Source organism: Pinus tabuliformis, chromosome 9 (assembly GCF_031772625.1).
Source record: "Pinus tabuliformis cultivar Carrire ecotype Pingquan chromosome 9, CPIR1, whole genome shotgun sequence".
Taxonomy (NCBI): domain Eukaryota; kingdom Viridiplantae; phylum Streptophyta; class Pinopsida; order Pinales; family Pinaceae; genus Pinus; species Pinus tabuliformis.
The window spans coordinates 1,551,961,869-1,551,987,602 of record NC_142307.1 but is presented as its reverse complement, the minus strand read 5'-3'; positions in this window follow the sequence as shown (position 1 = coordinate 1,551,987,602).

Sequence of the window (25,734 nt, the reverse complement as noted above, 5' to 3'; positions counted from 1 at the left end):
CCCTCTCCCTCCACCTCCAACTCTATCTCTCTTTCCCTCCCTCTCTCCACTCCCTCTCTCTCTCCACTTATCACTCTCGATGTATTTCTTCTTCCCTCCCTCTCTACCCCTCCAACTCCATCTCCCTATCACTCCCTCTCTCCTCCTCTTTCTCAAGTTCGCTCTCCCGTACTTCCTCTCTCTCCCTTTCTCTCCTACCTCCCTCTCTCTTCCCCCATCTCTCTCTCTCTCTCTCTCTCTCTATATATATATATATATCTTCCCTCCAATCCTCTCTCTTCCACCATCACTCTCATCCTCTCTCTCAAGTCCGGTCTCTCATTTTTCCTCTCTCCCCCTTTCTCTCCTACCTCCCTCTCTCTTACCCCTTCACTCTCCTCCTCTCTCTCAAGTCCTGTCTCTCGATCTTCCTCTCTCTCCCTTTCTCTCCTACCTCACTCTCTCTTCCCCATCACTCTCTCTCTCTCTCTCTCTCTCCAACTATTTTACTATATCTCTCCTTCTCTCCTTCTCACCCCTTCTCTCTATCTCTCCTTCTTTGTCTCTTTATCTCACCCCTAAACATACACTCTCTCTCTCCATCTCTCCCTTGTCATTTCTTCTCTCTCTCCACTTCTCACTCTCTATGTCTTTCTTCTTTCCTCCCTCTCTCCCCCTCCAACTCCATCTCTCTATCCCTCCCTCTATCCTCCTCTCTCGCAAGTCCTCTCTCTCCCTTCTCTCCTACCTTCCTCCATATTGCCCCAACTCTCTCTCTCTCTCTGCCCTCCAATCCTCTCACTATCTCCCTCCCTCTCTCCTCTCTCCCCCCTCCGTCTTTGTGTCTCCCTCTACCTCTCTTACCATTCTTTACCTCTCTCACTCCTCTCCCTCTCTCTCTCTTCATTCCTCCTCTCCCCTCTCCTTCAATTTATCTCCATCTCTCCCTTATCACTCCCCCGATCTCTCCACCTCTATCAATCTATGCCTTTGTTCTTCCCTGCCATATATATCTAGAGTTAATATATATCATGATATATTAATATATATATTATAATATAACAAATTTAATATTGTATTAATCCAAAGTTATTAAATTTAATAATATTAATTTATAATATATTAATATGAATATTATATTTAATAATGATAATAATAATAATAATAACCTTTTAATAGTTTAATAACCAATCACCCTTGTGCCATATTCTAAGCATGAATGTGGGACTCCCAATAAAACAGCCAGGGATTTCTAGGCCTTAAACAAGCACCTACCCATCCAAGCTTTACCAAAATCCTACCATTACCGATCAAGGGATTATTAGGCCTAAACAAAGAAACCTACACTACCAGGATTTACCACAATCCCACCAAAACGGGTCAAGGGATCATTAGGCCATAAACAAGCATGGATGCCTCCAAATTTATTCAACAATATCTTGAAGAATTTTCCCGTCTCCACCCTCAAGCTTTACCACATATCTCGCTATTATCGGTCAAGGAATTTCTAAGCCCTTGGGAATTTTCTTGTGACCATCTCACCCATTTCCAAAACCATCTAACAATGGCAGCTCAACCAAAGAGAGAACTCCATCACACTATGGCTATTAGGAAATGGAAAGGCAAATATAAAACCACTCTCACATTGAGAAAAATCCATGTGATCAGGTGTTATAGACATTTTTGTGCCTTGCAGATCCAAGCATGAAATTTCCATAAAACAAGGGCTCCTAAGTCCCTAAAAGTGTTGTTCTAACCCCTAAAGGAACAAGGTCGACAAATTACAGCTTCTCCCAGAAGTTCTCCACTAGAAACTGCTCAGAATAAGTCAAAACAGGATCATTTCAGCTGCTCCACTGGCTAGCTGCGTTGCATAGCACCTAAATACACTAGCTAGGTGCATTGCAACGCACCTAAATGCACTATGAGGGTGCATTGAGCGGGAAATGACAAATGGCAGTGCCATTCCGTGAGGTGGAAAGACAATGGAAGCTTCCAGAATCTTCTCCTATGACACTTGCCTCACTGAATTCGACCAAGGATGAGTAAGAGGCTCTCAGTCTCCAAGTGGAAGCAAGAACTGACAGAGAGAAGACACTAATCAAATCACAAGCTGACTCATCCTCCTTGCATACATCTATATATGGATCCCTCATCCCAGAGATCCAGAGGCTGGAATTTTGCACATTGTAAGGAATTGCTGTTGGTTTTGAGATAGATATCAGAGTATTGGGTGATTTATGCTTTGTTGGAGGTGAAGAGGGGCTTCTTTGCTGGGAGGTTGATGCTGGGTCAGGAATCATCGGTTGTAACTCCTCCTGGATCTTCTTGTATATCAATAAAAACTATTTGAGTTTTTCCTCCATGCTTTTGTATCATTGATGCTTGTTACATTTGTATGGTTAGCTTAAATCTGATCCTAAGCTGTTTATGAATATAGATCCATGTCTTTGTATAGTTTTCTTCTTCTGTGATCTTACAGGTACTTGGTGAAGCTGGGCAAGTAAGGGAGCAGGTAGCTGGAAGCTGTCAAAGGAGAGAGGGATTGGATCAAAGGATTAGCGCAAGACACAGGTCAGTTCTTTCTATCCCCCTCTATCTTTGATTCATAAAGGAAATACAAAAGTAGTTTTCTCTGTTTGTTTCTAAGGCAGCTGTCACACCTTAGTGGGATAGAGTAGTTCTAAATAGACACTTTTCCCGGTAACATCAGGTGCTTAGTATTTAGCTCAAAAATCAAAGTTGTCATAATTGCTCAAAACTTGAACAATCGTGTCCGCCTTGGCAAAAGGATCCCAACGCAACTTGTTTCACTCAAAATGGAGTTCGTATGAGGAAGATAATGAGTTTTTTCCGCTTTGCCAAACAATGGAATTTTTGAAAAAAAAGGTACAATCATTTCCTAGTCAGTGGTCTGTATTGTTGACGTGGCAGGTGACAGGGCAAGTCAACAGGATGGTCAAGGGCCAGTAATGTTTCTCCAAGTGTTATATTGTGGTTGGTTAATAGTGTGGTGATGTGGCTCATTTTTATTGGACGGAGGATTGACCAATGAGGAGGGGACAAGTGGCAAACTTGGAGGCCGCCAAGTGTCCCTCCCCAAAGGTCAGATATATATTGGTGCACAGTGTAAAATTTATGGCAGGTCGACAGAGTCAAACTCACGACTTGCATTGAACAAACTCCATGCCTTATTATTCTACCACCGTTGCAGTTCTTAACATTCAATGGTCATAACATATATTTAAATTTTAATGACTTTGCGATTGGGGGGAGGAGGGAGCCAGCCCCCTCCCATGTGAACACATCCACTAACCCTGGCGGCTACGCTTAACGGTTAACCAAAAACCGCCAACATTTAACCATTGGCATTTATACCACAACATGTGACCTCCTCCGTGAAAACCACCAACCAACAATTAGTATAACCGACAACCAACTAAACCATAACCGTTAACGGTTATTACGACATGTGACGACTACAACATTATAGGCTAACGGTTAGCCATAACCGCGTGTTAAAATGCGCTAATCCAGGTTTAACATTTAATTAAACCGCGCTTACATTTAATTAACTGCAGTTTAGTTTGGTGGAGAAGTTGGTGGTTCCTCCAAAATCGGCGGTAACTCCAGATTTAGTGGAGTTAACTAGAGTTCCTCCAGTTTTAGAGGAGTTTTACTAGGAGAAACAATTTTTGCCATAACTTTTGCAAAATTCGACCAAATTGGGATCAGAAAAAGGTGTTCCTAGATGATTTTGATGTTCTGAGCACATTGAAGTGGGTTTCAGGAGAAGTAGAGCATTGTAAACAAAACTTTTTCCATTATTGAGATAATGTAGAGGCACAAGCCATGGAAGCTGGACCAAGGAGATGTAGCTCAGGAGGGGTGAACTCCTTCATCAGAACACTATGTTAAGTGTTAATTTTTATGGTTTGTTGTACATTTTATCGTTGTTGTTCAACACTTTAATTTTATTCTATTTTGCTCATGAGTTTGACAAAAAACTTGACATAAATTTACCTGTTCATTCACAAACACCATAAAGGAAACCTATCCACATGAAGCAAATAATAAGCAATTGTTTTTAAATATGAAGTTGAAATTAGCACAACAAAGCTAACATTCAACAACAGATCAATTTGGTATCAGAGCAAAGGTTATTTTCTTGATTACTTGAGTTTTGTGCAAGTAGGGTTTTAATGGTTGCAAATTTGTGATGCTTACAAGGTTAAAGTTGCAGAGAGGTGAAGGGAAACTATTGGTTGTGACTCCTGAGGTAATGCCCAGAAGAAGGAGAGCCACAAGGCCACAATCTCCAGCCAAAGTTCCAATCCCAACTGCACTTGAAGCACCTCAAGTCTTACCTTCAATTGAGATAAAGCAGTACCAAAAGTTGAGCTTGAATCCAAAGCCATCATGTCTGGAACAAGAGAGACTGAAGGTCTTTCAAAAGAGGAATCATTCAAGAAATCTTTCTATGACTTAACTAACATGGTTAGAGTCCTCTATGAAGAGAGGGATACTAGAATGGTTGGAGAGAGTTATAAGCCCCCACATGGAGAGGGAAGCTCAGGAGATAATAAAGATGGAAATAATGATTCAAAGGGTAATGGAGGAAAGCCTCCTCCATCTCCACCATCTTCTTCATCTTCCTGATCATCTTCATCATCCTCATCATCTCAAACAACGTCATCTTCCACTTCCACCACAAAAACTGTTCATACTCATTCAAAAACTCCAAAGGAAAAAACTCCCTTACTCAAATTGGACATTAAGTTTGAACTTCCCATGTACAATGGTGAGGTCAATGCAGAAAAGTTAGACAATTGGATTCGACAATTGGAGGTTTATTGCAGAATTCAGAACCTTCAAGAAGATGAAATAAAGATCCAGTTGGCTTCATTGAGGCTAGAAGGAGAAGCATTAGTCTGGTGTGAAGAAAAGACTCAAGAGGAAATGTGAATTCATGGTAAGATATCCATTTCTTGAGTTGAATTTGTTTCTGCAATTAAAAGACAATTTTATCCTTTAGCCTATATTAAAAAAGCCATTATGAGTTGGCAAAATTTTAAGCAACTCAATGGCCAAACAGATCAAGACTATACCCAAGAGTTTAGGAAGAGGGCTTTGTTGTTAGGAGTAAACTTGAATTCCCAAGATACAATGTTGAAATATATTGGGGGTTTACTATACTTATGTTCAATCCAAACAATTTGGATGAGGTATGTGTGTAAGCCACACACCTTGAAGCAATAGGAAAGAACATTTACGAAGAGGGTAGTAAGAAGAATCCATTCAAGGGTAAGGAGAAAGAGAATGGTGGAAAATGGAAGGGAAAGAAGAATGCAAGTGTGAAGAAAGAAGGGGCGAAAACTATATACCAACGTTGTTCCAAAGCGGGGCATGATGAAACCCATTGTTGAAAATTACATCCCGAACTAAGGCCTAAGAAACCAAACAATAAGGGAAAACACAAGACGATAGCTACCACACAACATGATCTTGGATCAGATTCTGGTCATGAGACCAAGATTTCGGCCATGGTTACTGTTGAGTCTCAAAATTGTCTTCCATATTCATCCATATTTCCATCCTTTCATAAACCATTTAGCCCTCATTTCATAACTATCTAGCCTAAAACCCTACATCAAGTAACCGTCTTCACGATTATATGGGTTAGGATCCTTGTTTCCAAAGTTATTTATTTTATTTATTTAAAGTGAATTAATGATTAAAAACTAGGAAATTAACATGGTTTCATTTATATATATATGTGTGTGTTATGAGTTTTGTGACATGTGTAGATCATTTGGAAGCTTCCAAGGCACCCTTATGTGGCCTCCTGTTGAAGCCCCGAAAATCGGGTCGACAACAAGGGGGATACCCACCCGGTCTGGACCTTGGTTGGCAGCTCCTTATCCGTTTGGTATAGCGGGTCCGACTGGGGATAATGGGACCAGTTTCCCAATCTAAGGGTGTGTGTGTGCAGAATTGGATGTTGCTGATATAAGGATACTTAAAGCTAATCTAATTCAAACTTTTAAACTAAATTTATGCTATTGTAATCTAATGAAAACAACACATCTAATCTATGCTAACCCGGGGTGTATTTCTTCTATTATGTGATCTAAAAAGATTTCAAACAATAACTGGTAATAAAGATCATTCAGCTATCATAAGAATAGAAATCAATTAAGATGAACTACTTTGCATAAAAAGTTAGGCAAAACAGTTGTGAACAACATATCGCATAATAAGTTATTCATATATCAGACATAAATAAATGGCTCCACCATACAAAAGTTCCAAATGGTAACTCACACATTCATGCAATAACATATAAACAACTAAAACTGTATATCACTTTAAGAATATAAGCAGAAATGGCCAAGAGATAAAAGTACCATTTATGACTGATCCTACTCATAAGCTTCAAGCAACAATGATTTATCTCTCCTTGCTCTAACATCTACTAAGAGTACAGAAGTGCAACATCAGTAACATATGTCAAATGCAAACATTAATAAACCTTGATCCATCCATTCATCAAAACCCCCTCCGAGGGTGCAAAAGTGCATGTTCTGAGGACAAGTTTTTTGACAAATTTCTGGACCCTTCTCCAAATGCATGAGAAGGGTTTAAATACTGCTAACTAATTAACTTAATTACATAAATTTAGGATACGGTTTAAATGAACGCCCTTCTTCTAAAGCAAAACTATTTCTAAAAACTGAATCTAATTCCTAACTATTTCTGTATTTGCTCCTTAAATGTTGCGAGCATTCAACATTCGCCTGGGAAGAGTCGGCTGGTTGCCTTCTGCTTTTGTTTGAGTTACGCAAACAGAAATGGCAAGCGCTGGCACCACTTTTTAGTACACTAGAAGATATTTTTAGAGAATTATCTTCTGGTTGGGCGAATTTACTGCGTATATACTTGGCAACAACCCAAATTTCCCTCAAACTGCTTCTGCTTTTGCTATTTCAGTTTCCGGACTTGCGAATGACTAAGCAAGTTAGGGACTTTGCTTTCTGAACAATTTTCTTAGCGATGCGCGAGTAGCGCTAGGCACTAATCGCACATCGAAAACTGCCTCTGTTCTTTGATCCGGGATTTTCTGGTGCGTTTTCCGCCTTTAGCGCTTTTTTCCTTTACCGGGTAGAAGTTTCAGGATTTTTTTGTAAACATGCTGCTTTTGTGAGATTTCTGACCCTGAATGCTAAATCACCTATTGAACTCAGCATCTGTTGAGTGACACTCTGGAATCTGTGGTTCTGTTGCATGCGACATCCGTTTATGAAGGCATCTCTTCTCTGTTCTCCGAGCATTGACGCTTTCCCCTTTTCCTTAGATGTTTCCTGCTTTTCATTCCTGCAGTTCACACAAAGAAAAAAGAGTAATGATAATAAATACTGATACGAAAGCTATAACCTCCATGAATGTATAAAATCATGACATCCATCGTGAACTGACTCTTCGAAAAACACACAACTGTCCTTCACTGACACTTTGGCATATGTTCATTAATTTCCTTTAAGGCGCGCGCCTAATTTTGGTTTATAGACAGCTTTTCTTGAATGTTGAGCCGAGGAAATTTGCGATGGGCGATAGCAGCATTGCGTCATCGCATTACCTAGATGTGTCATCGCAAATTTTTTCAGATCGGATTATCGCAGATCGCAGCATCGCGGGTCGCATGAGTCATTAAATCATTGTGTGCTGCTTATGCGATATTGTGATATGCGACGTCGCACATCGGCCGTCGGAGATTTCTTAAGATTTTCATTTAAGAGCGCTTCTTAATGTGTGCGATGCGATGAATTTCGCGTTGCTTCTTCGCAGTTTTTATTATGCTCATAAGGGGATGTTTTATCTTCTCCACGCGATGCGACATAATTTCAAGGAGTAGAATACAGAAAGTTTTATAAAATGTTTTTTGAATTTTTTATTAAGGGTCCCCATTTTCTTAGTGTTATTGCTAATTCTAAACAAAGAGGGGGGTTGTTGGTGGCCACAACAATGGCGATTCACTGGGAAGAACCAGTTATCTCTGCTTTTCTATTGAATCATAACTTCCAAAACATAACAATTTTCATAAGTCTAAATTTTGTTATGGACAGATAGAGTACATTATGCCTTATCCTATTAATGATATTTTGTTTCAACCTTTTTCTATTCTAATTGTTTGCTTCCTCAGGCTTGTTCTTGTACTTATATCAGCCACTACTTGGTCTTTTTAAAGATAAAATAAAGTCTTCTTTGTGTGTTGGCTTTAAAATATGCTCATTTGTCGTAGGTAGAGCCTCTGCTGCCAGCAGGCTTCCATAGCCTCGACAGGGTTACCTGTTACCCAACAATGATCCTTTATCCTGCTTAAGGTTATCTACAACTTTTCAAAGAAAAACCCATTTTGACACTTTTTCCCTTTTTTATTCTCAAAGAACAATGTCTTGGTTTGGTAGCCAAAATTATGACACAGTCATTCACTTGATTTACACTTTTGCTGAACAAGTTGGCTCGTGATGAGACCCCTTGTCTTTTGATTGCAACAATTTTGAGTCGTTGCCCTGTTTTGGTGGATAGTATTGGCAAAGTTAGCAAGTTATAATATCTGTGATCATGATAAGCCGGCTCGTGATGAGACCTCTTATTCTTTGAGATATAGTGTTTCTCGGATTGTTCCTCTAAATGCTGCGATTTTTTTTAGTGGGGAGGAAGTCATTGTTTTTCCTTAAGAAAGCTCTGGACGACAATAATAGAGTTTGAAAATAGCAGTCTTACAGAGAAGCCTTATTTTGCTATTGATACCTTTCATTGTGCTGATATAAAACAATTCCTTCGCTAAAGGTTGCTTTCATCAAATTTTGAAGTTGAAACTAGTATCATATCTAGGCTAAAGTTTTTAACTGTATCTGTCAATAATAAAAATCAGATTTTCAAAATTTTTTGCTACTTATACAAGCAAAAGCTCAAAATCTGAAAGAGAATTGGTGTCTTTTCCGCGAATACTTGTAGTAACCACTCACAACTGGTTTTATTATGAAAAAGAAAAGAAAAACTATTCTACAAAATAGAAGAATAATCTTCTATGGAAAATATATTTTAAGGATTTGTCCATTAACAGGCAAAGAATCCCTTCTACCTGCTAAATCCTGCAACACAAACGTTGATGGACCTATGACTTCAACAATCTGAAAAGGACCAAGCCACATCTTTTGAAATTTCGTATGTTTGCCCTTTTCTTCATGAGCCTTATCCCATTTCAAAACTAAATCTCCCATCTGAAAACTTTTTCTGGTCATTATGCTTGAATGAAAAGAGGATTTTATTAGCACTTGGTGATGAGCATGGGTTTTCTTAGCTTGTTCTCGTTGTTCTTCTAATTCAATTATTTCCATTTGTCTTAGTTGTATGGAGGAAGTAGATACTTCATCGATGTATTGTACTAAAGACAAAGAGGGAATGACTAAGTGAGTTGGAAGAACCACTTCTTTCCCATTAACTAAATTAAAGGGAGAAGTGCCGACTGAAGCTTTCTTCGTTATTCTATCTGCCCATAAAGCATTTACCAAAGCTTTGTGCCAATTCTTTTGGTTCTGGTCAACTGTTCTTTTAATAATCCTGATTAGGTTTTTATTTGTTGACTCAACTAACCCGTTACCTTGCGGATAGTAGTTGGCCGAATATTTCAGTTTGAACCCTCTTTTAAGTGCAAACTCAGTCATTGCATTTCCAGAAAAGTATGATGCATTATCAAACATTAAAGCCGTTGGCAATCCAAACCTAGTGATTATAAATTGATCTATGAATTCAATCATATTTTCAGAATTAGCTGTCTTGAGAGGAACTGCTTCTACCCATTTAGTAAAATAATCTGTTGCTGTGAGGATGTATCTATGCTGCTTAGAAGAGTGAGGAACGATCTCACCTATTATGTCCAAGCCCCACTGACTGAATGGTTGCTCGATGTTTACCGGCTGTAGTGGCAGGGACGGCTTCTTTTGTCTTCCAGCAGTTGTTTGGCAGACTTGACATTTCCTTATGTAACTGTGTGAGTCTTTGAATAGCGTAGGCCAGTAATATCCTGCACGTAAGATCTTAAGTGCAGTAGCATCTCCAACATAGTGTCCGCTTGCTGGTCCATCGTGGAGTTCCTGCAAAACTTTTTCAGCTTCAGCTTTCTCAAGACATCTAAGAAGAACAGAATCAAAATTCTTTCTAAAAAGAACATCATTTATGAGCTGATATTGTTTAGCTTTCAATCTCAGAGCTCTTTTCTTAGTGTGATCTAGGTGTGATGGAGCATATACGTTCTTAAGATAATAAATGATGTCAGCATATAATGATTCTGCATCGTTTAGGCTTACCTCATAAAGTTGTACCTGTTCAGATGAATTTTCAGAAATCTGCGATGCTCCGGCCAACATTTTGCAGAAGCCTTGACCTCTTACAATGTTTGCTGGCTTGATCTCAAGGTCGTATTCCTGTAAAGCAGTGATCCAATTTACTCTTTTCTCACCCACATATTTCTGTACTAGAAGATTTCTTACCGCTGGAAACGGTACTATGACCTTAGTATGGGTTTTATGTAAGAAAGGTCTGAAATATTTGACCGCTTTGAAAACAACATATGCCTGTTTCTCTACGTCTGAATAGTTGAGTTCAGCACCTTGTAAATTTGAGCTAAAAAATGCGATTGGAGCTTCCGTTTTTTCTTGATTTGCTTGAGTTAGAATCGCATCGTATGATTTCTCTGAGGCAAACGTGTATAAGATAAAAGATTTTGAAAAATTCGGGGTTGCTAAAGATGGAGCATTAATGATAGCTTGTTTGATCAGGTTGAATGCTTCATGTTCATCTTGACCCCATTTGAAATTTGAATTCTTTTTAATCATGGTTTGCAAAGGAGACACAATTCGTGAAAAATCTGGGACAAATCTCTTTACAAAATTGATTTGACCAAGGAAAGATTGCATGGCTTTTTTATTATGAGGTAGGGATATTTCAGAAATTTCTTTGATTCTGTCAGGCTCGATGTGAATACCAGATTTTGACACTATGAATCCTAGAAGTTTCCCTTCACTTAGTGCGAAAAAAGATTTCTTTGGGTTAAGTGAAATCCCATACCTTAAACATCGTTGAAAGATCTGTTTTAAGTCTCTGAGATGGTTGCTTCACTTCTTGGAGTACACTGTTATATCATCCAAATAAATTACTATGGATTTATTGACTAATCCCTTGAATACAATGTCCATGGCTCTCTGAAATGTAGCACCGGCATTGATCAAACCAAATGGAATCTTCCGATATGCGTATGTGCCCCATTTAGTTCTGAATGTGGTTTTCAACTGATCATCAGGATGTACCAGCACTTGATTATATCCTGAAAATCCATCCAAGAAAGACATCAGTTCTGAGCCTGCTACTGCCTGTAATATCTGCTCCATAGGTGGGAGAGGAAAATTGTCTTTTTGACAGGCTTTGTTAAGATTCCGAAAATCGATACAGATTCTAATATCTCCGTTTTTCTTTATAACGGGTACCATATTGGAGACCCATTTGGAATGTCTGACGGGGAAGATTATTCTGGCTTTTAATAACTTATTTAGCTCGGTTTTTATCTGATTTTCTAAATTGGGGTGGATCTTTCTCAGTTTCTGTTGGACAGGCTTTTCGTTGTCAATCATAGGGATAGTATGCTGAATGATAGAAGTGTCGTACGTCTTCAGCTCATCGTAATTCCAGGCAAAGACATTTTTATATTGTCTCAAAAGACGAATATACGCTAGTTTTTCTTCAGGGGCTAAGCCGATGCCTAGATTAACGTTTTGTCGTTTATCATCGGTTCCTAGGTTTACTAATTCGTAGTTCAGAGTTGAACTGTAGAGCTTTGAATTGGTAGACCTTTTAAACCGATTTTTCAAATCGTATAAGTCTTCTAACTTAACCACCGATTTAGGTATAGCATTATCTATGCCATTTTGTTGTATTAGTCGATCGTGATGGTCTTCGTCAATTATCTGATTGGAGTAGGATCCTTCGGAAGTAAGAAAATTTACAATATCGGGATCGTCATTGAATACTCTCCAATTTGTAATGTTGTCAGGGATGGATGGTCTAAAGATTAATTCTATTGAGAATCTATCTGGACTAAACTCTTCGGAGGGAATAAGCCTAGAGGCTATGTTAGCCAAAAGGTCTGCGCTTGCGTTTTGGAGTCTCGGGATTGAAGAAATATTGAATGCTATGAAATGCTCAGTCAGATCTTGCACCAAAGATTGATAGTGTTTTAAATGACTTGATAGGCAATGAATAGTGTTACGTACCTATTTGACAACAATCTCAGAGTCTCCGAAGACTTGAAGATACTTGACATTCAACCCGATTGCTTTGTATAGGCCTTGCACCAAGGCCTCATATTCTGTTGTATTGTTTGTGCAATCGAATTCAAGTCTGCACGTAAGCATGGTCTTATTTCCTTCTGGACTAATCAGAACGCATCCTGCTCCTGCTCCTTCATTAGATTTAGAGCCATCAAAATATAATTTCCAAAACAAAGATGTATTTACAGGTTTATCTACAAAATTAACACACTTTGAATTATCAGTTTGGGAAAAATTTTCGACTTGGGACAAAACTGAATTTTCTAAGTAAGGTGATGTATGAGCATTGAAATTGCCGAGAAAAGAATCTACCGAGTAATTGCCTATGATACTGCTGTTATACGCTACTGCTTCATTTTCTCCCTCCAATTCCGTTACTATGTACTTCTGGTGTAACTCTCGTTCAACCTTTATTTGATTTGGTTTACCATTGTAGGGTAACCACATGTGTGACCAGTCGGTTGAAAAGTATCCATGGAGTTTTTCGGACCAATCCCTGCTAAGAATCAAGCCATAGAATTCTGGGATATCAGCCACTAGAATGTCAATAACCTGACATACCTTTGGGTTGGATGACAATCTTATGGTTACTTGATTAAGTTCACCAATCACTTCGACTTCAGATCGATCAAGCTGAACTATGCGCACTGCGGATTTTTGTGGTTGAACATTTAACTTGGCACATATTGATCTGGGTAAAATATTCGTTGAAGCACCAGAATCTATCAAACAATTGTGCACATTTTTATTGAAAATTTCATAAGTGAGAAGGAAAGGGGGAGTGTGAGACCTTGATCTTCCTCCAATCAAGGCGATGTCATTTGGATCAATCCTATTGATCGTGTTGGTTGGAGGTCTTCCCATGTTGTGGGAAGCTACAACTGTAGGCAAAGATGTAATAGGCACGGCATGTAATTCTTTCATCATTATCTTCTGTTGATGTTTCAATTTGCTCAATTCGTAAAGGGTAATATTAGCCCTAGTCTTTTTCATGTCGTCAATAATATTGTATTCCATTTCATCCGACACTATTAGTGTTTTTGATGGAGTTATTTGATCTGATTGGACCGGGCTAGGTTGAGTCGCTTTAGTGGTCGTTTTTTTTGTTGCGACTTTATCTTTTGCTGCAGAGCTTGTGCTTTTCTGCTTAGGGGTAGTTTGGGGAGGATCAAGTTGATTTTTGATTCGTGTGCTAACCGGAAATGCTTCTTGATCTTCTTCTTGTGGGAGGATGAAATCCCACATTCCTTGTAATTCCACAACTTCTTCATCATCAGTCCGCCCTTCAGTGGTACTTTCTTCTTCTTCCTCTTCTTCGGATTCGACATTTGAAATAGCGTTGGGTGGTTTCACATCCATTGAAGGACCTCTTTTAAAAGTTCTGTAGGGCTTTTTTGAAGAAGTTTCTGCTACTTGTTTTTTTATGTCAATCATCTCATTGGACATGGTTTTTAATACTTTTTGCAATCCTTCCAAATCGAAAGGGTCTTTCGTTTGTTTCTTCTTGGAGTCTTCCTTGAAGGTGACTTTTTTAGACTTGCGTTCCTCTATCGCAGATCTCTTTTCCAGGGCTATTACGCGTTTCTCTACTGCTATCGCCTCTGTCAAGTTTTCAACTAAGGTTGTTTTATTTGCCCTATCCACGAAGATTGCTAAGTTTGATGGTAAGGCCGTAATATACCATTCACATCGTACTTCTTCGCTGGGTTGGGAAGCAATGGGAATTTTGTTGAGGATCTTATTGAACCGTAAATTGAAATCTTTGATGGGTTCTCTAGCCTTGGCTTTAAGATTGGATAGGTCATTGATTAACGTTGCCGTTGATCTATCATCACCAAACTTGGTAAGGAATTGACTTTGGAAAATGTCCCAACTTGTGATAGACCCGGAGGGTAATGAAAAGTAGCATGACCTGGCTGTTCCTTGCATTGTATAGGGAAAAAGCCGAACAACAGCATCTTCGTTAGTAACTCCGTTGAGATTGACAGAAAGCATGAAATTGTTTATGTGTTCTTCAGCTAGCATGCCTGCTTCTGGATTGAATTTGGGTAGCCATTTTTCAGGATGGGCCGGTATTTGACTCAAGGGTGGAGGCATTAAGACTGCCCCATGATTATTCCATGGAGACTGGGCCATCGTTGAGTTGCTAGTGAATGAAAGTGCAGAAGATGATCCCTGTGGTTGGGAAGATGAGGACACTATGATCGTAGATGATTGAAGAGGAGTTGTGGGAGTTCTAGTAAGCGGATGGATGATGGTTTGGGATGAAGATGTGGGTGGCTGACTTTGCGGCGAGGGAGTTGAAATGGAGGATGTAGATGAAAGAGTCTCACTGTCAGACTCTTGTGGTGTTTTCCTCGCTCTTTTCCTGGTGGGGAGAGGCAATTCAGTTGGCTGGATGCCAAATTTTTCACTCTTTAATCTGGTCAGGGGATGAGTAGGATTGTACTGCGAAGTCACGCTGCTTTGAGATTTATCAGACCTCTGAGTAGAAATGGAAAATCCCTGGAGTTTGTGAATCAGAGTTTGAACTTCAGGGGGTTCAATGGTAGATTGGTCTGAAATATTAGGGTGTGTAGCAACGGTTAATACTCGAGCGACTTCTGACTCTGGATTTAAACGTACTGGGGAAGTCGGGGGAGTTGATGAGGGCGATTTACTCTCAGAATGGTATTTAGATTTTGATTTAGGTGCCATTCATAGTTCGGGCCCTCCTTCTAGCGCCAGATATGTTGAAGCCCCGAAAATCAGGTCGACAACAAGGGGGATACCCACCCGGTCCGGACCTTGGTTGGCAGCTCCTTATCCGTTTGGTATAGCGGGTCCGACTGGGGATAATGGGACCAGTTTCCCAATCTAAGGGTGTGTGTGTGCAGAATTGGATGTTGCTGATCTAAGGATACTTAAAGCTAATCTAATTCAAACTTTTAAACTAACTTTATGCTATTGTAATCTAATGAAAAACAGCACATCCAATCTATGCTAACCCGGGGTGTATTTCTTATATTATGTGATCTAAAAAGATTTCAAAAAATAATTGGTAATAAAGATCATTCAACTATCATAAGAATAGAAATCAATTAAGATGAACTACTTTGCATAAAAAGTTTGGCAAAACAGTTGTGAACAGCATATCACATAATAAGTTATTCATATATCAGACATAAATAAATGGCTCCACCGTACAAAAGTTCCAAATGGTAACTCACACATTCATGCAATAACATATAAACAACTAAAACTGTATATCACTTTAAGAATATAAGCAGAAATGGCCAAGAGATAAAAGTACCATTTATGACTGATCCTACTCATAAGCTTCAAGCAACAATGATTTATCTCTCCTTGCTCTAACATCTACTAAGAGTACAGAAGTGCAACATCAGTAGCAGATGTCAAATGCAAACATTAATAAACCTTGATCCATCCATTCATCAAAACCCCCTCCGAGGGTGCAAAAGTGCATGTTCTGAGGACAAGTTTTTTGACAAATTTTTGGACCATTCTCCAAATGCATGGGAAGGGTTTAAATACTGCTAACTAATTAACTTAATTACATAAATTTAGGATACGATTTAAATGACCGCCCTTCTTCTAAAGCAAAACTATTTCTAAAAACTGAATCTAATTCCTAACTATTTCTGTATTTGCTCCTTAAATGTTGCGAGCATTCAACATTCGCCTGGGAAGAGTCAGCTGGTTGCCTTCTGCTTTTGTTTGAGTTACGCAAACAGAAATGGCAAGTGCTGGCACCACTTTTTAGTACACTAGAAGATATTTTTTGAGAATTATCTTCTGGTTGGGCGAATTTACTGCGTATATACTTGGCAACAACCCAAATTTCCCTCAAACTGCTTCTGCTTTTGCTATTTCAGTTTCCGGACTTGCGAATGACTAAGCAAGTTAGGGACTTTTCTTTCTGAACAATTTTCTTAGCGATGCGCGATTAGCGCTAGGCGCTAATCGCACATCGAAAGCTGCCTCTGTTCTTTGATCCGGGCTTTTCTGGTGCATTTTCCGCCTTTAGCGCTTTTTTCCTTTACCGGGTAGAAGTTTCAGGATTTTTTTGTAAACATGCTGCTTTTGTGAGCTTTCTGACCCTGAATGCTGAATCACCTATTGACCTCAGCATCTGTTGAGTGACACTCTGGAATCTGTGGTTCTGTTGCATGCGACATCTGTTTATGAAGGCATCTCTTCTCTGTTCTCCGAGCATTGACGCTTTCCCCTTTTCCTTAGATGTTTCCTGCTTTTCATTCCTGCAGTTCACGCAAAGAAAAAAGAGTAATGATAATAAATACTGATACGAAAGCTCTAACCTCCATGAATGTATAAAATCATGACATCCATCGTGAACTGACTCTTCGAAAAACACACAACTGTCCTTCACTGACACTTTGGCATATGTTCATTAATTTCCTTTAAGGCGCGTGCCTAATTTTGGTTTATAGACAGCTTTTCTTGAATGTTGAGCCGAGGAAATTTGTGATGGGCGATAGCAGCATCGCGTCACCGCATTACCTAGATGTGTCATCGCAAATTTTTTCAGATCGGATTATCGCAGATCCCAGATATCGCAAGATCGCAGCATCGCGGGTCGCATGAGTCATTAAATCATTGTGTGCTGCTTATGCGATATTGCGATATGCGATGTCGCACATCGGCCGTTGGATATTTCTTAAGATTTTCATTTAAGAGCGCTTCTTAATGTGTGCGATGCGATGAATTTCGCGTCGCTTCTTCGCAGTTTTTATTATGCTCATAAGGGGATGTTTTATCTTCTCCACGCGATGCGACATAATTTCAAGGAGTAGAATACAGAAAGTTTTATAAAATGTTTTTTGAATTTTTTATTAAGGGTCCCCATTTGCTTAGTGTTATTGCTAATTCTAAACAAAGAGGGGGGTTGTTGGTGGCCACAACACCTCCCAAGATCAAATTCGAATTTCAACTCAAGAGGTGGACCATATTCCAAGGAGAAATATCATGGAGATATTTATGAGTCATGGGATTTGTATCTAGTATTTAGGGATAAGTTGAGACAAGTATGGATCTAGTAGATATTTAAGGGATTTACATTTATTGAGAAGATATCCCTAATTCATGTATAAATAGGAGGAGCATCATTCAAAGGAAGCTAATTGTTGTCATTTTATTCATTAGCATCAGATTTATAATTTTTCATTCAGCATGAATAATATAATTTTCTCCAAATCATGAGTTATGGGTGTTGTTTGATTCTTAAGATGTGATAGTTGTTCTTGTGTGCTCATTGAGGAATGGAAGGATCCCCATCAACCAAAATCTTCATACAACTATATCATAGTTTAATTTATGTTATTTCCTTTCATGCAAGTGTGCTTTACTTTCTATAAGTGTGATTTTCTTTCTGCAAGTTTGATTTACATTTCTGATATTTGATTTGATTGTCATTGAACTGCTTGGTTACTAAATCACTAGTTTACTGCTTTCTATATTATCATAGTTTGCTTCTTATAGTTGTTCATAGATTAGTTTGCTTTTGAATAGTTTTGAAAGGTCATGGAGTTAATTCATTCATTCCAGCTTTAGAATTTAATTTAGTTTTCTTACATGAGATTTATTTTGCAGTTTTCTTTAGTTATATTTGTAATATGCATTTCCTTTCTCTCTTTCCATCCTAAACAAACTTTCTACAACAAGTTTCATCTGAGGTCCCATATATTTTGGTTTTCTTCTAAGTTTACGAAACCCCTGGGTTCAGATATTAAAATGACAAGGAATTTAACATACCATTAAATCGCCCTACATTTCTGGCGTCGTTGTCGGGGAAGCATACTTAGATGTAACTAGTTAGGAAGATTGTTTAGAAAACATTTTCATTAGGGTTATTTGCATTTAGATGAAAATTAGAAAATATAAAACATTCATAAAACAAAACCCTCATCCACGAAAAAAAAAAAAAAAACAAACAACGAAGAAATGGCTAGAAATGGTGAAGATGAGGAAGATCCTTTTGGATTTCCCATTCAAGAAACTGATATCAATGTTCATATGAAGAACATCTCTCCATCTATACTTCCTAACTTCAATGGTATGAGATCAGAAGACCCATAAACTTTTCTATTTGAATTTGAAATAATTTGTAGATACTATGGCTACTTATTACACATTCAAAAGTTGAATTTATTTCCAGCAACATTGAACGATAGAGCTCTTAAATGGTTCATGACTTTAGGAACAAATTATATAAGGACATGGGATGATATGAAAAGAATATTTTTGGAAAAATACAAAGATTATTGTATAAACCATGACCTTAGAAATCAAGTCTTTAAGATGAACCAAAAAGAGGATGAAATATTAGAAGATTTAGTGGAGAGATTTACATATCATGTAAAAAGAGCTAAATTGCATAATTTAGGATCAGACACATTACAAATCTCCTATTAAATGCTATAAGGGATGAATGGATTGATCTTCTTAACCTGGTGGGAAAAGGAGATGTTTCACAATTGTCATTTCAAGAGATTTGTGAATTGTGTAAGAACATATCAAGAGGGAAAGAAAAGTATGCAAGATCCCCTCAGGATCCTGTTATGGAAAGAGTAGGTAAGTCGAAATCAGTATTGGTAAGTCAAATTCAACTTAACAATTTGCTAGACATTTTTGGTAATTTAAAAGAACAAATTGATATGCTAAGAATGGAAAACAAGCAAATAGTTGAGAATGTGGCTTCATTTATGTTTTGACCTAAATGCAAAAAGAAACATACTTTGCATGAATGTCCACTTGATAACATTAAAATGTATGAAATTTGTGCAGGATCACATACTACTAAAGATTGTCCATCATTACCGGGGTTAAAGGAAGTTTACCAAGGAGCAAATCAAACGTTGGAACAATCTTGTTATGTGGCTCCAAAAAGATCATGGCAACCTCATCAACCTGGTATGATGCAAGATCTTACTTCTCAATTTCATGGTTATGCACAACAATCTCAAAGTAATTCACAAACACCCTTACCTTGGCAATCTCATCAACTTGGTATGATGCAAGATCTTACTTCTCAATTTCAAGGTTATGCACAACAATCTCAAAGTAATTCACAAACACCCTTACCTTGGAAACCTTGGCCATCTCAATCCCAACCTCAAAACCAATCTTGGAAACAAGGTTGGCAAGGGCCTCACAGAAGAAATCCACTGTATCCTCAATCTTTTCCTCACTATCCTCAATGTCAAGTGATGAGCCCCAAAAATGGATAATTATTTGGGCTCATTCAACCTCCTAATTTGACTTAATCCACCATTCTCATTAGTTTATTGCATGTTTTTGATTATATTTATGCTAATAGAGTGAATTTGGTTAGTCATTATGCCAACAAGTCTAATGGGTGCTTTGTGTAGCCTTTTTGGTCAATTTGGAGACAAAATTGAAGGTCTTAATGAGCACTTGGCAGCCAAATTCATGGGAGAACAAGGGAGAGGATTTGTAGGAAGGTGTCCCCTTCATTTATGGGCCCTTACCTCGAATTCTCCACCATCAGCTCGGAGTTCAAAGGCCACCAAATCAATTAGCACAAGGGCAGCCAAGCAAGTCAAGTAGGACTGCTGTTAACTACAAGTTTTGGGCAGCCGAGTCCCTAAATTTTAGGAGGACTGTTGGGGTCCTCAATTTGTATAAATAAGAAGGCTTAGGGCCTCATTTTGGTTAGCTAGTGGTTAGCCAATTTGTAGCTAGTAGTTAGTCATTTTGCAGTTCGATTTTTAGGCAATAGATTAGCTTTGCTTTCAGCTCATTTTCAAAGTCTCCTTGTGGACAGTTTTGATGTAACTCTTCTTTTCTTGCTCAATAAAGATGAATCCAGCTTTGCACCAGCTCTAAATCTCTCTTAGGAGGCTATAGCTCTTGGGGTTGGGCCCATCTCAAGCGCCCAATACCTCCTTTGATTATCTTTATGTGTTTTTGCTGCATTCTTAAGAGTAAAATATGTTATTTAGATCTAAATCTTGTTTTGTTATTTAGTTTGATTTTTGATGTGTAAAATAGCTTTTCATGCTCAGATTTAGTTGATAGGTCGTTAACAGAAAAAGCTTCAAGAAAAGGGCCAACAAACATCTGTGGTTTCACCTCTCCCTCAGTGGGATCAGGAGCTGTGACTAGGATGACTTTGCTGCCCACAAAAACACTGACTTTGCTTTGCCATGCAATCATTAGTGTTTGGTTTTCATTTGCAGAAGTTGGTTACATGTTCAGATATTTGAATGCTTCATTTCATAATTAATATACATGGTTTTCTTGCAAATAAAGCTGCTGTCCATTCTCATTACTGTTAGCCATATCATATTAGGGTAGCATAGCTAGATCTTTGTTTTCTTGCATGTCTTTGTTGGTTCAGTTGGAAACACAAATTGCAGAGAACCTATACCACTTCTCTATCTACCCAGACTCCCTCAAACCCATCTTCTCCATCTCCTAACTTGGTTTCTTGCCTCACGTTGCCATGCTGCCCTCATAACCCTATCTTGTGTGCAACATTACTTCAGTCTTCTTGGAACAAGTCCAGCCATCTACACCTTCTCCTCAACTCCATCCTCCAAGTCTTGAACTCCCCTATACCCCTATTTCGCCTCCATACTCATTCCTCCACCTTTTTCCCTCCATCCATGCTCCAAAATTCCATTACTAAACATCCTGTAGAAAAATTACAGAACATCCTGTAGAAATCCCAGAACATCCTGTAGAACCCCTGCAGACTTCCTGTAGAAGCTCATAAACACGGTTTCTTGGCAGCCAAACTTTGTGAGACTCTCTGGAAGGGTGTTAGGGACTCCTTAGACCCTCTCTGAACCTTCCCGACCTCCTCCAAGCATTTCTCCTCCTTGATCCACCTCTGCACAGTAAAAAGCCAGTTAAAAGCACATGCATGATAATTCCAACAACTTAATAAAAAATACAAAAAGATGTTTTCTTCAGATAGAGGTAGTCTAGACACATGTATTTTACCTTCATAGAAGTAAGGGCATCTCTTTCAGTAGTTTGCATGCTTTCCTTTGCGTAAGTAGGACTAGCTGGTAGAATTAGGGTTTGCTAGGGTTTGCGTTTCTTTTTGGCTTTCAGTTTCTTTTTGCAATTAGATTAGCTTCCTTCGAGTTAGCTTTCATCCATCAATTAAAAAGCTTCTTCTAAGAGCTCATAGAAGTTGGCTTAAGCTCCTAGTGGACTTGTGCCAGCTGACCAAGTGACAGCTGCAGCAAGAGCTAGTACTTGTGCATACAGCACCGTCGCTTCCAAGTTTGTTACGAACTACCGGGTTGATAAAATTAAAGAAGGGAGTTCCAGGAGTTGTAGCATTATTGCCTTCTTGTGCCTTCTACAGGAAGCTCTGTATTTCTACAGGAAACATCCTGTAGAACCTTTGGACGAACCAAATTCAAGTTTAAAATGGAATCTGATGGTGGGAATCTGTTGATTAGGCCTACAAGCACTTGTGTGTCCATCCCTTGCCTTTCTCCATCATTTTTTCCACCTCATTGTGCTTCTCATTGTGCTTCTACAGGAACTTCCTGTAGAAATTGTGGGAAACTAGACATGGATTTCAAAAAGTGGTTTGGCGAACATGATAGCTTCCTTAAGGGTTCAGAAGTCCTCATGCAATCTTCCAACTCCTCCTCCATCATCTCCATACTTGCATCACAGCCCAAGCTCAGTTTTTCCTTCCATGCAAAAACTTGCAAAATGCCTTAAAGCAAAAATACATAGAACAAAATTTGTTTTTGCCATAACATGAAAACCATGCATCCATTTGAAAAACCTGTTTATGAGGAATTGTACAAGGGTGATGGCAACATGCCTGAGCAGTTTCAGCCAATTTCGGTGCACGGTTTCCAAGAAATCAGCCTCCATCACCATCAGCCATTTTTGCATTTTCTCCATATCCGTGCATTCGTTTCAAAACCTGTTTCATGGGGATATGCATATGAGTGATGGTAACCTATCCAAGCAGTTTCAGCCGATTCCGATGCACGGTTTTCGAGAAATTGATCTCTGAACTCTTCAGCCATTTTCCATTTTTCTCGAAATCCGTGCATCCATTGATCACGATTTTGCTATGGGAGATGCATCATGATGATAGGAACATGCTCAGCAATTTTCAAAATGATCCGATCCATCGTTTGGGAGCAATGACGAAAACAAGTTCTGGTTTTGTGACAATGCAGCAGCAGCAGCTTGAACGTGCAGGTCTGAACGTGGAAATGAACTCCTGCAGCTTGGATCCGTCCAGAGGACACCTGCACAAGAAAAAACAACCATGAATCATCAATCAAGCCACCATGCAACTACATCAACACATGCATGCAGCAAAGCAACCACGCACGACTTGCAGGTACGTGACTAAACTTGTTCCTCTGTTTGCATGAATCTAATCTAAGCATTGCATGAACGAATGAGATGGTTGGGATTAAAAAAATCGGTGGCCAGCTAACTGGCCACCCTCGTCCAGTCAAACAGCGCTCGGTGGGTGCAATCAACACGTGTGCTCAGCCATCTCAGGAAGAATATTGGAAAACAGGTAGTGATGGACAGTTAAACTTCAGCGTGATTGATGGATGAGATTACAGGCAGAGAACAAACAGTTAAGCACTGCAGAGGACCAACAGTTTGCATGGGCCAGCACACGTCTCTGCCACCTCGCCACAAATCACGCCTCAATTAAAAATGCTCGGCTGACTCTCACCATCCGCTGATTAATTTTTCCACGTTCTTGACAACAACCAATGCAAAACATACAACCCTGAGACTCTGCAACTCTGATCTTTTTGTTTTGGCTACTTTCTGTGGTGCAGTCATAAACAAGCCTTCCATCATCCAGTCTACTGTCATCATCATATGAAACTGAATATTTGCAAGCTTTAGGATAAGAATTGGTTTTAGTAACAATCTCTTCCACTGTAAACCACCATCTAAAAGGTAATTCAGCTTCTAAAGGTGTCTCTTGTTATCCCAAAAAGACCACCAATTCTCAACTGCTTCAATCCGTGCATGCTGCATTCTCTGTGTGCTTTGACATTTTTTTTTACAAGTACCTGTGCAACAAAGTGAAAAATGAACAAGTACGCATGGGACATCCTTTAAGTGATGGCATTTTAAAGCTTGCTGCAAGGTATCAAGGTCATTTGCAAAATTTGAGATCAGTGGTGCCTGAAAATTACAGATGGACTAAAGTAAGTTGTAGACTTCAGTCCAAACTTGCAATGTTGGCACCTATCGTTGGCATGTGTTGTGATTGGCATTAGGAAATGTTCAAGATTGCAAGGTGAAGTATGGAGGAGTCATTTTTCACTTTTTTATCTGAGCCTGTAATATCTTTTCTCAGTTGAAAATGATTGCAAGGTCCTGTGCGCTGCAGTGAAAAATGAACAGATGGACTCAAACAAGGTGTAGCTGTCAGTCGAAAAGTTATGAAGATTGGTACCTGTCTTTGGTGGCAGATGGCTTGGTCTATCATATTCTAAGGGGACACTATCAAAGAGCTGCCTTACTGATTGAGAGTTAATACGGTTGTCTGTGGTCATGCTATTCAGCCCCAAGCATCAAGTTTTGGTGCGAGGGTAAAGGAAAATAGGAGCTACAATGAGAATGCTTATAAGGGTTGGCTCGAAAATTGGTGGAGAGTCATTTCTGAGGTGGAAGCAACAATAGGGACTGTTGCCATTGCTCAAGTTTTAAGCAAGGATTTGAACTTTGTTCATCATCTAATTGACACGAATAACTGGAAAGAGGTTAGGGCCGTCTTTGTTCTTTTGGCAGTCGCAAAGGAGAGGCAGGTGGACGATATGCGATTCTTTGAGGACTCAAAGCCATTGATGGAATGGATGAGGGGAGGATATACAATAATCAGAACCTATTGCTTCCGAATGCAATAAGGATGGCTAATGACAACAGTTCCTCACATATCTACAGAGAAGAAAACACTGAAGCTGACAGTCTTGCAAATAGGGCCGAGGAGTTATAGTCTGGGTTGTTGATGGTTTGAAATTGCAGCATATGAGGTTTTATCGTTCCCCGCTTAACAGATTCTTGAGTAGTTTTGATCGTGGCTATGTGCTCTATCCCGAAATGGTTTGTGCTTTACCCCGGGATGGGATATTACAGGCTTGAGTCTAGGATAGCCATAGCCAAGCTGAAAGGAAAATCACCCACAGCCAAGCAGGATATAGTGGTGCTGTCTGTTTCTACAGGAAGCCAGAACTCAGCTACAGGACTTTCTACAGGAAGTTTGGAAAAAGGGGCAGCAAAAGGAGAAATCGGAGGGATTTGAAGCTTGGCATGACAAGGAGGCCACCAGGGCCATCAAAGATGAGGAGAGAAATTGGTTGCTCAGAGGATGAGCAACACTTTCAGTAGGGGGGTGATGATGAGCCCCAAAAATGGATAATTATTTGGGCTCATTCAACCTCCTAATTTGACTTAATCCACCATTCTCATTAGTTTATTTCATGTTTTTTATTATATTTATGCTAATAGAGTGAATTTGGTTAGTCATTATGCCAACAAGTCTAATGGGTGCTTTGTGTAGCCTTTTTGGTCAATTTGGAGACAAAATTGAAGGTCTTAATGAGCACTTGGCAGCCAAATTCGTGGGAGAACAAGGGAGAGGATTTGTAGGAAGGTGTCCCCTTTATTTATGGGCCCTTACCTCAAATTCTCCACCATCAGCTCGGAGTTCAAAGGCCACCAAATCAATTAGCACAAGGGCAGCCAAGCAAGTCAAGTAGGACTGTTGTTAACTACAAGTTTTGGGCAGCCGAGTCCCTAAATTTTAGGAGGACTGTTGGGGTCCTCAATTTGTATAAATAAGAAGGCTTAGGGCCTCATTTTGGTTAGCTAGTGGTTAGCCAATTTGTAGCTAGTAGTTAGTCATTTTGCAGTTCGATTTTTAGGCAATAGATTAGCTTTGCTTTCAGCTCATTTTCAAAGTCTCCTTGTGGACAGTTTTGATGTAACTCTTCTTTTCTTGCTCAATAAAGATGAATCCAGCTTTGCACCAGCTCTAAATCTCTCTTAGGAGGCTATAGCTCTTGGGGTTGGGCCCATCTCAAGCGCCCAATACCTCCTTTGATTATCTTTATGTGTTTTCGCTGCATTCTTAAGAGTAAAATATGTTATTTAGATCTAAATCTTGTTTTGTTATTTAGTTTGTTTTTTGATGAGTAAAATAGCTTTTCATGCTCAGATTTAGTTGATAGGTCGTTAACAGAAAAAGCTTCAAGAAAAGGGCCAACAAACATCTGTGGTTTCACCTCTCCCTCAGTGGGATCAGGAGCTGTGACTAGGATGACTTTGCTGCCCACAAAAACACTGACTTTGCTTTGCCATGCAATCA